The sequence below is a fragment of the Epinephelus fuscoguttatus genome, linkage group LG11, assembly GCF_011397635.1.
Source record: "Epinephelus fuscoguttatus linkage group LG11, E.fuscoguttatus.final_Chr_v1".
Lineage (NCBI taxonomy): Eukaryota > Metazoa > Chordata > Actinopteri > Perciformes > Serranidae > Epinephelus > Epinephelus fuscoguttatus.
Window position 1 is genome coordinate 15,920,797 of NC_064762.1, and position 12,578 is coordinate 15,933,374.

The following is a 12,578-nucleotide window of genomic DNA, read 5'->3' on the forward strand; positions in this document are numbered from 1 at the left end:
TGGCTTTTCAAATTAAAACACAGTGTTGCGTATCAGTGAATTTATTGGCAGTTCTCAGCCTTTTTCTTAGAAATTAAATTTTAGAGGAGGTAATCATTTGTGTGGTTGCATGCCAAGCAACACACGGCAAGTTTTCTCTCTTTTCCAAAGTGAGTTTTGTCTATAATAAGACCTGCAAGTGGAGTGCCAAGAGCCAACCGCTGGGCTGGATTGTTTGGTTAGCTTCTCCCACTGCAGCCGTAAAAATCAAGGGAAATAATCAGCAGATAACCCAACGCTCCACACATTCTTTATTCTTTGTTCACTTTTATGTCTCTGTCGGGTGGTGAGGGGGTTTAACGCTCTATTATGAGCCTGTGCGCCTGGCTCCTCTGGACGGGCAGTGTAATGCTCTCCTTTTCTTTCCAGAAACATTATACTTCCTCCAGAGGGGGTCATGAAGGAAAGGCGCACCTTCTCAGCCAAATTCGGCACACCCTGAGGTAAATGGAGCAGAGGGAGCCGATTGGCTCAGAGCACCTGAACCAAGCTGGCACACGACAGGATGAGGGTGTCAGCATCCTCCTGTTAAACGCTTGCTTCCTGCTGTTTTTCTGTTCTCTTTCTCCTTTTTCTTTCTCTCATCCCACTCCTCCAGCAGGAAGTCATTGGAATGGAAAAAAAAAAGAGTTTCATGATGATGGGGAGGGGGCTGTGTGTTGTTCCAAACAAGCAGAGCCCAGCCCGAGGGTCCACTGCAACAGCTAAAATTCCTAAAGATAGATAAATTAGGCAGAGGAGGAGGAGGAGGAACAATAGCAGGGATGGGGTGAGAGATGAGATGGAGGAAGGGAGGAGGAGGAGAAGGGGAGACGAGGGCATGAGGGGGGTCTTCTCTAGGGTCGTGCTCGGAGGGCGTCGGGCAGCACGAGAGGCAGGATGTTATGGTTTATTCAGCCCAGGAGTGGGGGCGACGTGGACAAGGTGTGCCTTGCCCTCAGCACCAGCCTCAGCGTGATTTATAGCAGCGCTGGCAGACGCTCCTGTCCACGGGGAAGTCTTTGAAAATGCCGGGAGTGATTTGCATGAATGTAGGCCTGTGCATATACACAGTACATACTTGAGTGTGCGTGGCATCGCTTGTGTGTTTATGTGTGTTCACTTGTGTACGTGTGCACTTTATAGGCTGCTGGTTTTTAACCTGTGGTTGGAGCGTGTTCATGCACGGCCCAACAGAGGATAGATGGTCAAGCTACTCTGATTAATTACAAGCTACACACATACATTACGCTATATAAAGGTGCCTGGATACTATAGGCAGTGCACAGTTATATAATTAAAACTGTACGGCTAGTGGCATCAATATAAAAAAAAAGTATTAAGGTCAGTAAAAATAGCAAAACCATGCTGTAAAAATGCTCAATTACAGTCCTGCATCTACTCATGGATGAGAGGCTCGTACTTGTGTTAGCCCGAGATGTAAACTTTGGTGTCCTCTTCAGCTGAGCTGTAACGTTAGCTAGCTCAGTGGTGCTAGGTGAGCTAGCAGTAGATGCACTCCTCCTTCTGCGTGGTGATACATTTGGCAGGTGTAGTTTGGTAGAAAGAAAATTGTTCCTACATGAAACTGCTCACAACAAGGTCTGTGGATTATATTGAGTAACCAGGTCATGATTTCTGGAAAGAAACATTGCTGTTGAGTTTTTCAAATTTATTTATTTTTGGCACTTTGAGCACCACAAGCTGAGTGCCATCTAGTTCTGTTATATTTGAGAGAAGGAAGACATCTCTATGGACGATATCTTCAACAATCTCGATCAGGGGTCTCCAACGCTCAGCCGAAAAAGAGACGGAATGAAGACCCCCTACTACATATATTGTTTAAAACTGAGTTGCAAATTAAATTGGCCAGACAGAGGTGTTCAGGCAGAGGGCCATATCAGCTTCCATCTTAACTTGTATTTGCTTTTTCAGGTAGGTGAGAAAGGAAGCTTCACTTTTACAAAGATAAGCAAAAGGCAAAATATTTTGGATTCGCGTTGATACACATTTTCAGACATATTTTAATTTTTGAAAAGAAAAACAAAACTTAGAAAATAATCAAACAATAACTTGGCAGCCCCCTGCACTAACTCTGAGGACCCCCTGCTAAAGAACCAAGATCCAAATGGTACTACAGGTAAGAGAAAAAATAGTTGATTGTTTTTTTATTGGGTGGTGAACTGTCCTTTTAAAGTAAGTTAAATTACACTGTAGATCATTTTATGCTGAACTAACTTGAAATCAATAAAATGTATATATTTACATTAAAGCTCTAGTGTGAAGGATTTAGTGGCATCTAGTGGTAAGATTGAAGATTGCAACCAAATGAAACTTATCCTCAGTGCCAAACATGTAGAAGAACTACAGTTACAGACACAGAAGTAGCCCTAAAGTCAGTGTTTGGTTTGTCCGTTCTGGGCTACTGTAGAAACAAGATTGGTGGATTCCATGGAAAAGGACCCGCTCCATGTGTAAAAGGTTTCTAATGGGTCATTCATGCTCAACGTTAGAAACAAAGACGGATATGGACTCTGCCACTCTGCACTCATTTCAAGACTGTGGAGGCAGTTTAGGGTAGTTCAAATGAGATACAACCTTAAGATGATGAAGAAATGTAAATAATGGGGAAGCAGAACAAATGAGTAAGAGAAAATAATATATAGTGAAATAAGTGAAAAGAATTCTCCGTCCACATGTCAGGATGTATATAATGGCCTCACAGACCTCCGCCGTCAACAGCGCTGCCTTCATTTAAGGGTACAATATTACAACCTCCTACTCTGTCAACACAGTTGTTGTTTCGTGAATTTTTTTGACTCTGGCCTTTAGTGACATTTATTGCTTGTACCTATGCCAACATAAAGGACGCATAGAATTTAGGGCAGTGACGTTTACAACATTTGAACTGCACACATCTATTTTCATACATAAAATGAGCATGAATGAGCCTTAAGGTAACAAAAGCAAAACCGTTCTTAAATTCAGGTGAATTTGCAGTGGTTAGCATTGCAAGAAGGTTCCGGGTTTGAACCCTGGGATGGGGGAGGCCCTCTTAGTGGAGTTTGCATGTTCTTCCCATGTCAGTGTGGGTTTTCTCCAGGTACTCCGGCTTTCGCCCACAGTCCAAAGACACGCAGATTAACTGGTGACTAAATTGTTCTGCCTGTGACATGCATTGTCTTCTTTCAAGGTACACTTCCATTTTCACAGGAAATTTACATCAATACAATAAGGCAACAAAAGGAAGTAGTTAGGTTTGGAAAAAAGAACAGGGTTTGGCTTCAGAATCTTTCAGGATGTGAACACCGCTCTTTCAGGTGAAGGTCGGTGTTTGTTGGACCCATCCTTCGCCCTTACCACATGCCACACTCGGACTTTTGCCACCTAATTTTTCGTCCTTGTTCTGCTGCAGTTCCCCCCGATGCCACCGGGGGATGTTAAACTATAACGGCAACTGCCCAAGTATCATGCTGATGCCTTTTTTGTTTGTATCTGACATCGCAAGTCACTGCCCAAGCGCAGGATTTCGACGACTTTGGAGTGAGACCGGGCACCCAGGGAGTACCCTGCCTCTTGCCCCATGTAAGCTGGGATAGGCTCCAACCCCCCATGACCCCTAACAGGATAAGCAGTTACAGAAAATGAAAAATAAATGAAGGTGAACATACACTTATGACAACATAGTTATGAATATTCAGTTTCTTCCAATATATCCTACACACTTGATCTTCAGGTTAATGAGAAAGATGAGATTCTGCTAAATTCCTGCATAATATTTTACAGTGTAGAGGAGTAAAAAGTGCTATATTTCCCTCTAAAATGTGGTACGGTAGTAAATAAGGTAGTATAAAAAGAGAATACTGAAGTAAAGTACTTATTTTTCCACCTCTGGAAATACATTGACTCATTTCCACTTTGATGGAGCCAGAGATTTCATTTTCAATCAGCATGTAACTACACTCCAAATCCATGTCTGTGTTTGTTTACAGGCCGGTGTTACCCTCCTCCTGACCTCCCCTGAGGCAGCCAGATCTCCTCTGGTGTGAAAGGTCAGCAAGTGGTCAAGAGAGGTCACCAGAGAAAGGCCGCTGCAGTGCAGAGAGTCTGCTGGGTGCCATGCCAAACATCCACGGTGGAGGTCAAAGGTTACACAGATACATAAACCAGACAAAAGGGTGCCAACAGGTACAAGATGTGTGAATGTCCACTGCTGTAACAGGAGAGCGGACTGCTGCGGAGAGCTAAACTTATAACTGGAGCCTAATGTGTGGTGAGAGAGGCACTTTAGAGCTACTTAAGCCGTGTACATGTCACTTCATACCCTATAGACGCCTCTCTTTATAGTATTTGGGGGAGTGCAGAAAGGCTGAAGCACAGGTAACTGATCACTAATTACTCTTAATTGCCTCAGTCAGCTAGAAAAAGCTCAGTGTGTGTGTGAGAGTGAGTGTGTGTGTGAGAGTGTGTGTGTGTGTGTGTGTGTGTGCCTGTTAACCAACCATATAGTCGTAGAAGCTATTAAAAACTCATTAACCTGCGTTTTATTTGAAGCCCCCTGCCCCCGTCCATCATACCCCTAATGTATTTTCCGTCAGGCTTTTTTTTTTCTCTACTTCAGATTTAATTTAGCCACTCTTTGATTTTACGACTCGCCTCTGTTATTGTAGGATATCTTCTCCTTTCCTTGTAATTTTATTTTATGACACGGAGTGAGTCGAGTACAATACGCCCCCCGGGGAGGACCACTTACCTCCACGCCAACAAATATAATTACCGCTGATCAGAGGAGCGAAAACAGACCGCCGCTTATCTGCCACTGCCCGTGTTTTTTCTTTTCTTTTTTTAAGCTGTGGTCGCACAGGAGGATAATGGCTGTGGAAATCTAAAAAGGGAAAAAGCAGAGATCTGCACTCTGCATGTGGTGGAGTTGCTGCCGTACTCCATTGAAAAATGTGGGAATTTATCTTGTTTTGTATATTAACAAGACATTTATACATCACAGAAAAACATTTAATACATATTATGAATCATTGAACCCTATTCTTAAATTCAGCTGTCATTAATCACCAAAAAACAACGCTGTGCTTAATTTAATTACAACTTTTACAACCCGTCACTCCCTCATGCGCCTCTAATAATAGCCCACAGCGTGGGGCGGTAGCGAGCAGCAAATTCCCCAAAAGTTGCTCCACATATCAAACTGATCCAATCAAGCTCACTTGGATGTATGCCGGATGTAGCCTATCGATGAAGCACACATTGTCAAAACATAATTAAAGTCGTGTTCAACAAAATAAGCAGCCTAAGAACGGCCGCACTAAAATTGCCGTATTTTGGAACGGAGTTTGGCGTGGGTTTAACCTCGCCTTGAAACGCACTCAGATCACCCGGAGAACCAGCTGTGACCGCGGCCTTGCAGTGGATAAAATAGGCTAAGTTACCGCCAGAAGTAAACAGCTAAAGTCCTTTCGTGTTTACCAAGTAAAGTCCTCTGCTCCATGTTGACAGGTGAGAGTTCATAGGAGCAAAGTTGGTCCCCTCCCGATGGAGCTGCGAGCCTGACTGTGTAACCCCCAAGAAATGGTGAGTGCGCGTGTGTGCATGCGTGCATGTATGTGTGTGTGTCAGACAGAGGGAGAGATAAACAGGGAGAGTTGCTGAGGGGGCTCTTTGACTTTGAGCGCATAAGCCCTTATTTCATGGTGCCATTGTTTGTTTTAAGGACGTCAGGCTTAATACAGTTCCAGGCGATTTCCCAACATGTCTGTCCGCCCAAGCACCTCCAAGGCGCTCTGTTTGTGCGTGTGCGTGTGTGCGCGTGCCAAGCGTGCGCGCGCCCTTCATTCCTGTCGACTTTATCCTAACCCCTGTCACAAGCAGTGAATAATGCGCACTTTTAAGGTTGTTCCTCAGACATGTTGAATCAGAATTTCCTGCCTCATTTTATTTCATGCAAAAGAAATGTCATACATGGAGGTAATGTCGAGGATTTTACACATGGCTAAGACTAATTATGATGTTTAGAGTGTATATATCTGTGGTTTTAATGAGTTTGACTGCAGCCATATTTCCCATCAGCCTCACTGAGCAGCATTCTTTTAATTGCCTGTTATTTCCACGCAGGCCAGACATAGAGCCTTAATGTCAGAGCAAACAGGTTCTTTATCACAAGCTGAAAACAGGATTTAGAAAAGTGTTGCAATGCTGTGCTTTATCACTGAGGCTGTCAGGGCCATGTGAGTCCACGAGGAAACGGAGAATGTGTATAAGAGAAATTATTGTGTGTATTGCGTAAATCCAAGGCAGTATTTACAGCTTATATTCAGGGGGCACATCCCTCCAAAATATGTTAAAATGTCCCCCAATATATTGACCAAAAAAACCATATATAATCTAAAAAGTTATTCAATACCAGAAAAATTGCCATTATTATTTTTACAGTGCAGTTCTGCATGTTGTTTGTCTACGTGGTGTTGCCGTACCCCAGCAGAGCATGGCTCATGGGCGTATTATTCGGGTAAAGTTATTGTTTTTAGTGAGTTACTTGTGATAAAGCCCACGTTAAGTCTATTGTACTTTTCATTTATTACGTATACATATAGTATTCTATATTGTGTGTCCCTTTTGAGTTGCCATAGGGCAGAAGAAGCTGTTTTAAGGAACTCATGCATGTGTGAGAGTTTTTTGTGTGATGAAAATAAATGGGCAGCACTTGCTTTTCAAGCTGTTTCACCATCTTTAGTTCCAGTTATTGTTTGAGGTGAACAGGATGCTCGGCTACGTTACTGTAATATAGCGGGAGTTTTAAATTTTTATTTTTTATTTATTTAGGCAGCACCCCTGGCTGATTTGGTCCCCCCTGTGTTGGCTCCATGGCTACGGCCTTGCATATATCCCTTCAATTTTGCACATTATTTCTATTGATTCTTCATCATGAGGTCACCCAGTGTTGTTTGTTTCACACTGTGTCACACCCTTACTTCTGCAACAGTGGTCGATACACATTTATGCAAATAAAGCATATTTGAATATGAGAGTGAGTGTGTGTAGTGTGCAGTATATGCCTCACTGAATGGCTTTGTAAAACAGGCCACGGAGGAGGACCAGCCTCTCTCTCTCTCTCTCTCTCACACACGCACACACACGCACACACACACACACACACACACACACACACACACACACACACGCCTCTATAATCACCACTACTTGTAGCCTAGAAAGAGGGATATGGGTCATTGGGGGCCACACTGTGCCAGCTATCAGCCCCGGCAGCCAAAAAGTAATATCACTAATAATTACGTCTGTGTTCGTTAATGTTATTTTACTACCAACAGACAAACTTTCACACACCTGTAGGTCGACAGGTGCATCTTGGGGCCGACTGTAGTAGAAACAAGCGCTCCCACACACTGTCTCCAACACATGCAATTATAGGAGATTTATAAGGAACATTTTGGAACAGAGACATCCATCAAGTTATCGTGACACACTGAGACCTTCACTGGGTTATTGTGACAAAATAACATAATGAAGGTCTCTGTGAAGTTGTTCCCAATAAATTAAAATCTCTTATCTCCTATTAGTGCAGGGAGTTCTTGTTATTTCACTGCAGACTTCTCTTTCCTTTTTTTGCCTTGACAAACAGAAACAAGTGGGATCCATATTTCCCTCCAGCATCCTCATCTTTGATGATGGCAGCTGAATACATTAAGTGCTGGACATGAGGCCCCAACAAGGACTTTAGAGGCTGTAAGAGTCAGACGCCTACTCACTTATTACACTCGGACAAATCCTCCTCTCCTCTCCTCTGTCCTGTCTCCTAAACCTTTTTATTCAGGGACCCGGAGACCTCTCCGGAACAAAACAGCTTTTAGCGCTACCATCTCTCTCTCTGCTTGTGTTTTTCGCAAATAGCTCTCTCCCTCTCTCTCTCTCTTTCTCTCTCTTATTTCTCTAAAAAAAAAACTGTCTGTGAAAATAAATGGAGCTGTTGTAGGAGCACATCAAGTCATTATCTGATTAAGGCCGTTTTATAACCGCTGCTGCTCAAGGTATTAGATCTTCTCCTGAATAATATTAATTCTTTCTATGATAATTCATGTAACAAATTTAGGAAGCAGTTTGGTTATGTTTGTTGATTTTCTGAATTCAGTTTGCTCCAAAAATAAGACAAAAACTTTAGTATTAATAGTGATAATGATGGAGAGACAGCTGACCCGTCGTTGATCCAAATTAATGCTGAGGAAAAATAGGCCACTGGCGCTTCTCCACTCCGGCATACCATCACCGCGTGCGCGCACTTATTACCACTTAATTGTGGTCAGATTGTAATAAAAAGTACCTTTATAACACCTCTGGGAGATATACTGTTTTCACTCCCTCCCTCCTTCTGCATTTGGGCCCAGCTCTAATAAATATGTCAATAAATTCAGCCATCAGTGCGCAATGCCAGAGCGCATTATCAGTCTTGGGCATCGAGGTGTGTCGCACTCGACCCAAAAAAAGAGGGGGGAAAGTGAGTTTGAAATAAATACACGCGTTGATCCACCTGGAATGGGCCGCGATAAGAGCAGCCAGTGTTAACCGACACGTTTCCTCTACACCTCATCCGAGTCTTCCTTTTCCAAACACGCGTTTCTTTAATGTCCCGGCCTGTTTTTCCAGCCTGTGTGCGCACCGACGGCACCCAGGGGAGCCGAGGCCAAATCAGCCACAGGCCAGTTGAGGGAGTAAAAAGGGGGGCCGGGACACCTGCTTTGGAAAAGACACTCCAGACAGTAAAAGTTTGCTGACTTCGTTGCAATTCGTTCGTCCTAAAAAACACTTGCTTGCGACATGGAAAAGAGACTCGCCTTTTCCCTTTTGGCACCTGACAGAGGCGCATATGGAAAATAAGATTTCAAGTTAAGTGCTTTAGGATCCTGTTTGTGCAGAGGATAAAAAAGAAGATTCGGAATCCAAAGTGAAAAGCTGGAGAAAAGGGCAAAAGCAAAAAAGTACGCTGATCTGAAAATAATAGTGTGTGAACAAGTTTTTCTTTAACAATTTGACGGATACGAATAAATGTAACTTCATTCACCATTAATAATTATTACAGCAATAATAAAAACCTTTGTTCTAAAATAAATGTATCGGTTATTATTATTTCTTTAATTTCAGACACGCAGACTGAAGCAGATAAATGTGACCTGTATTATCCAGAAATCTCATTAAACTCGATGCAGAAAATCTCTGCTGTAAAGATTAATTTCAGTGGCACACATGCCCAAATAATATCACTAAACATTTTGAGCAAATACACCTGTTGTGTAGTTCGAAGAGTAGAATATTTGCAGAGCGCAAAAACTGCAGTGTAATTTTAAATATCCAATTTGTAGGAATGCAGGAGGAGGACGAGCAGCCGTCATCATTTCATAAATCAGAAGCGTCGAGCAGGTTTTTCTGTGGAAAGGATCAGATGTCAGTGTCCGCAGGGTTCAGCCTCACAGGTGGGAGAGTTTCAAAAGAGGAGTAAAAATCAAATAAATCATTCAAAATCTTAATTTTCAAATCATAAATGTGGATTTGTTTGCGTTTACAGTTTAACTTAATAATCACTTTCTGATGACAGTGCAGTCTTTACGCATGGAGGGGGACATTTCAGTGGCAGACTGTGGATCCGAGTGACAGACGTTTCATGATGATATTCGGCTCTTAACTGAGCGTTTCACAAAAAGACGTTTAGCTCTCCTCAGATATTGGCTTCCCTGGATAATCTGAATTCCAAAGCAAAGCTCGTGAGCTTCTGTGCTGCTTTGCTTGTTTCATAAATCAGACTTTGCTTTGCTGCAACCAATGAGGAAACTCTGCGCGTAAAATATCCCTACATGCCACTTTGAACCCCTCAATACCCAAGTGACCCACTACTGCAGCCTAAATGCGTACTCCACTTGCAGGAAAAAATGCACATAGTGATGTTTATAATAAAAACACGTTAATCACTGATATTCAGACATATTAATATATCAAATTACAAAGTTGGTAATCGTTAGAAATGACTGGGCTTGACGGAATGTTAATGCGCTTTAATGGAGTCATAAACATAATCGAAACATGCGTAAACACAAGCGTTGGAAAAAAAAAAAGTGGTTTGATTGTAAAATAAACTGTTAATTCTGACTTTTATTGCTACAAAGAAGGCTGGAAGAAACATTCCCAATAAACAGTATCTGCCTTAATTCATTTATTCATCTTTAAAATCATGCCTTTTGTCCTTAAATGTGTGGAACAAATCTCACTGGGTGCCAAATAAATCAATATTTCTTAGAGTGAAATTGTTCTTATTCTGATTTTTATTCAAAATATATTTGAATCAAAGTAAAACTTTCACATTTATTATAAAGAACTTTTTAAAATGAGGATGAATAAGATGATAAAATGTGGACTATGTGTTTTATTGCGGCTTGAGGTGTAATGTCAAAGTGCGTAACGATTCTTACTCGCGCAGTCGGTGATTTGGGAAGAAAGAGATTAGTAAGAGTGGTATTTCCTTTTTTCTCCCCCTCTCTCTCTCTCTCTTTAGTTGTATGCTCAAGTCCCATTCTCTGGTCAAGTTCAGTGCGTTGTTCTCCGGACCGGACGGACGCTTCTTATTGGTAGGTTGCGACAGTTACATCACGCCGCTCATGACGCGCACGTCTTCCTGTTTCCTTCAGCCGCGTCTTAAAGTGAATCTTAGTGGCGGAGGAGCGCTCCAGCATCCAGTCCCTCTGCATCCAGTGCGCCTCGGAGACGCACACACGCAGTCTCTCTCTCTCTCTTTCGCACCCTCTCTTGCACTCTCTCTATGTCTCTCACTCTTTCAGTCACAGCAGAGGATAGAGGGAGAGACCGACGCGCAAGAGCTCTTTTCATCTTCTATATTTTTCCTATTTTGTTCCTTTCACCGGCGCCGCTGACTTTATTCCAGCTCTCCTTCCTCCTCTGAGAAACTGTTACATCCCCAGCATCCAGCGATCCGCCGAGCTCTGCGTTGTATATTCTGTCTTTTTTGTGTGTTGTTGCCGTAGGAGTTCAGGTTGTCCCCCTCTTCATCTAAAGGGTAAGTAACCTTGTCCTCGGATACCTCCCTCTCTTGTTCTTGTTCTGCCTCGCCTGCGCGCGGTGGGCGGAAAAAATAAACAAATCAAACATCATGATGAACGGGAGGAAATTTATTCCGGTGGTGATCAACAGCTAATCATATCTATACGACCATTATTTGCTCTGTTTCGTTCCCATCATCTTGATGTGTGGTAAGAGTTGTTGCGCGAGCAGCCCCTATTTTTTTTTTTTTTTTTTTCTGTTGCGAGGATGATTTGCGGACGGTAGCCCAGCCTTCCTCATCAAACGCGGAGATCAAGTTGATTTGCAACTTCTGGAAGTAAGTTTTGGAAGTGTTTTTGAGACGTGACTTAAAACATGAGTTGATTTTTCACCGGAATTGAGATGTAGATTTGATCTCCCGTGCGTGTTGATGTTTTTTGTGCGTATTGTCTTTGTCCTGTGGGCTAAATCTTAATCTAACACATCTTAAACGCCGTTGTATTTGCACAAAATCCGCGCCAGGCAGTTGTGAAGCTTGTCAGTGCTCCTGTTTTGTGGATTTGGTGTGTGTCTTCTGCGGCAGCACTTTTGGAAGATTGTGGTAAAACGTTGCCGGTATGTTGTTGTAAGTGTGCGCAACTCTTTGGTCTCTCCTTGGTTTGGATAGTTTGTCCAGTTACCATATGTGCAAAAGCCAGATCTCTTGTTTGTCATCTTATAAATGTTAAGTTTAAAAAGTTGCAGCAACTGTGTGCTATTTAATTTATTTAAGTTCAAACCTGATCATTTTTTACTTTCTGTTTCTGATCAGCCGCAATGTTTCAGCTTGAAATAAGGTGAAGAAGCAGCTTAAAAGGATGAGGTGAAGATCTTTAAAAGTTAGAGTGAACATCAGCTCCTTCATAGCTTTTTTTTTTTTTTTTTTTTTTTTAAACGAGAGAGGTTGAGAGTGCGCATGGGCAATGGGAGACAGGTGCGCCGTCGGAAAAGACAGGTGCTGGTGACTATTTCAAGCTCATTGTTAAGATCCTGAGGCGATCAAGTCAAGGTTTTTTTTCTTGGAGATGTATCACCTCTTGTCTGAGCTACTGGATGTGGCTGTCAAGACTTGGGCCAGAGCCATTAATCAAAAGGGGGGTTTCATTTTGGTGTCACTTTAAAGGGATGGATTTTAGGAGGAAAACATTTAACTGAGCCTGCTTATACAGTAAATTTAAACTTTCACAGTCTTTTATTGTCAGTTTGTGAAATGTTTTCTCAGAGTGACAAAGCTGCCAGTGGTGCATCTCAGCACACAGTGTCTAACAAAGCCAACAGCAAAGTTGTGTGTGTGTGTGTGTGTGTGTGTGTGTGTGTGTGTGCGCGCGCGCGCGCGCGTGCACGCGCTTTGGTGTGTGTGTGTGTGTACAGTGTGAATATGTGTGTGAGGCTTAGTGACAAGAAAGAAGCTTTTCTTTTTTAATTAATTTTCACATGCGGTGATGATGTAA

At 42.5% G+C, this 12,578-nt stretch overlaps 1 protein-coding gene across 6 annotated transcripts in view; it reads left to right on the top strand.

Moving 5' to 3' along the window:
- LOC125897332 (prospero homeobox protein 1-like) overlaps positions 1 to 12,578 on the top strand; it is a 139,300-nt gene that overhangs the window by 90,307 nt on the left and 36,415 nt on the right. Inside the window, exons 2-3 of one of the 6 annotated variants that reach the window (XM_049590574.1) lie at positions 4,011 to 4,398; positions 5,530 to 5,604. The exons of 1 other annotated variant lie outside the window; for it this stretch is intronic. The gene's annotated coding sequence lies outside the window, so the exon portion shown is untranslated. Of the gene's footprint in view, positions 1 to 4,010; positions 4,399 to 5,529; positions 5,605 to 10,937; positions 11,105 to 11,334; positions 11,426 to 11,610; positions 11,704 to 12,578 lie in introns of those variants that run through there. 4 more of the 6 variants (XM_049590576.1, XM_049590575.1, XM_049590577.1 and 1 more) reach the window with 4 other exon arrangements.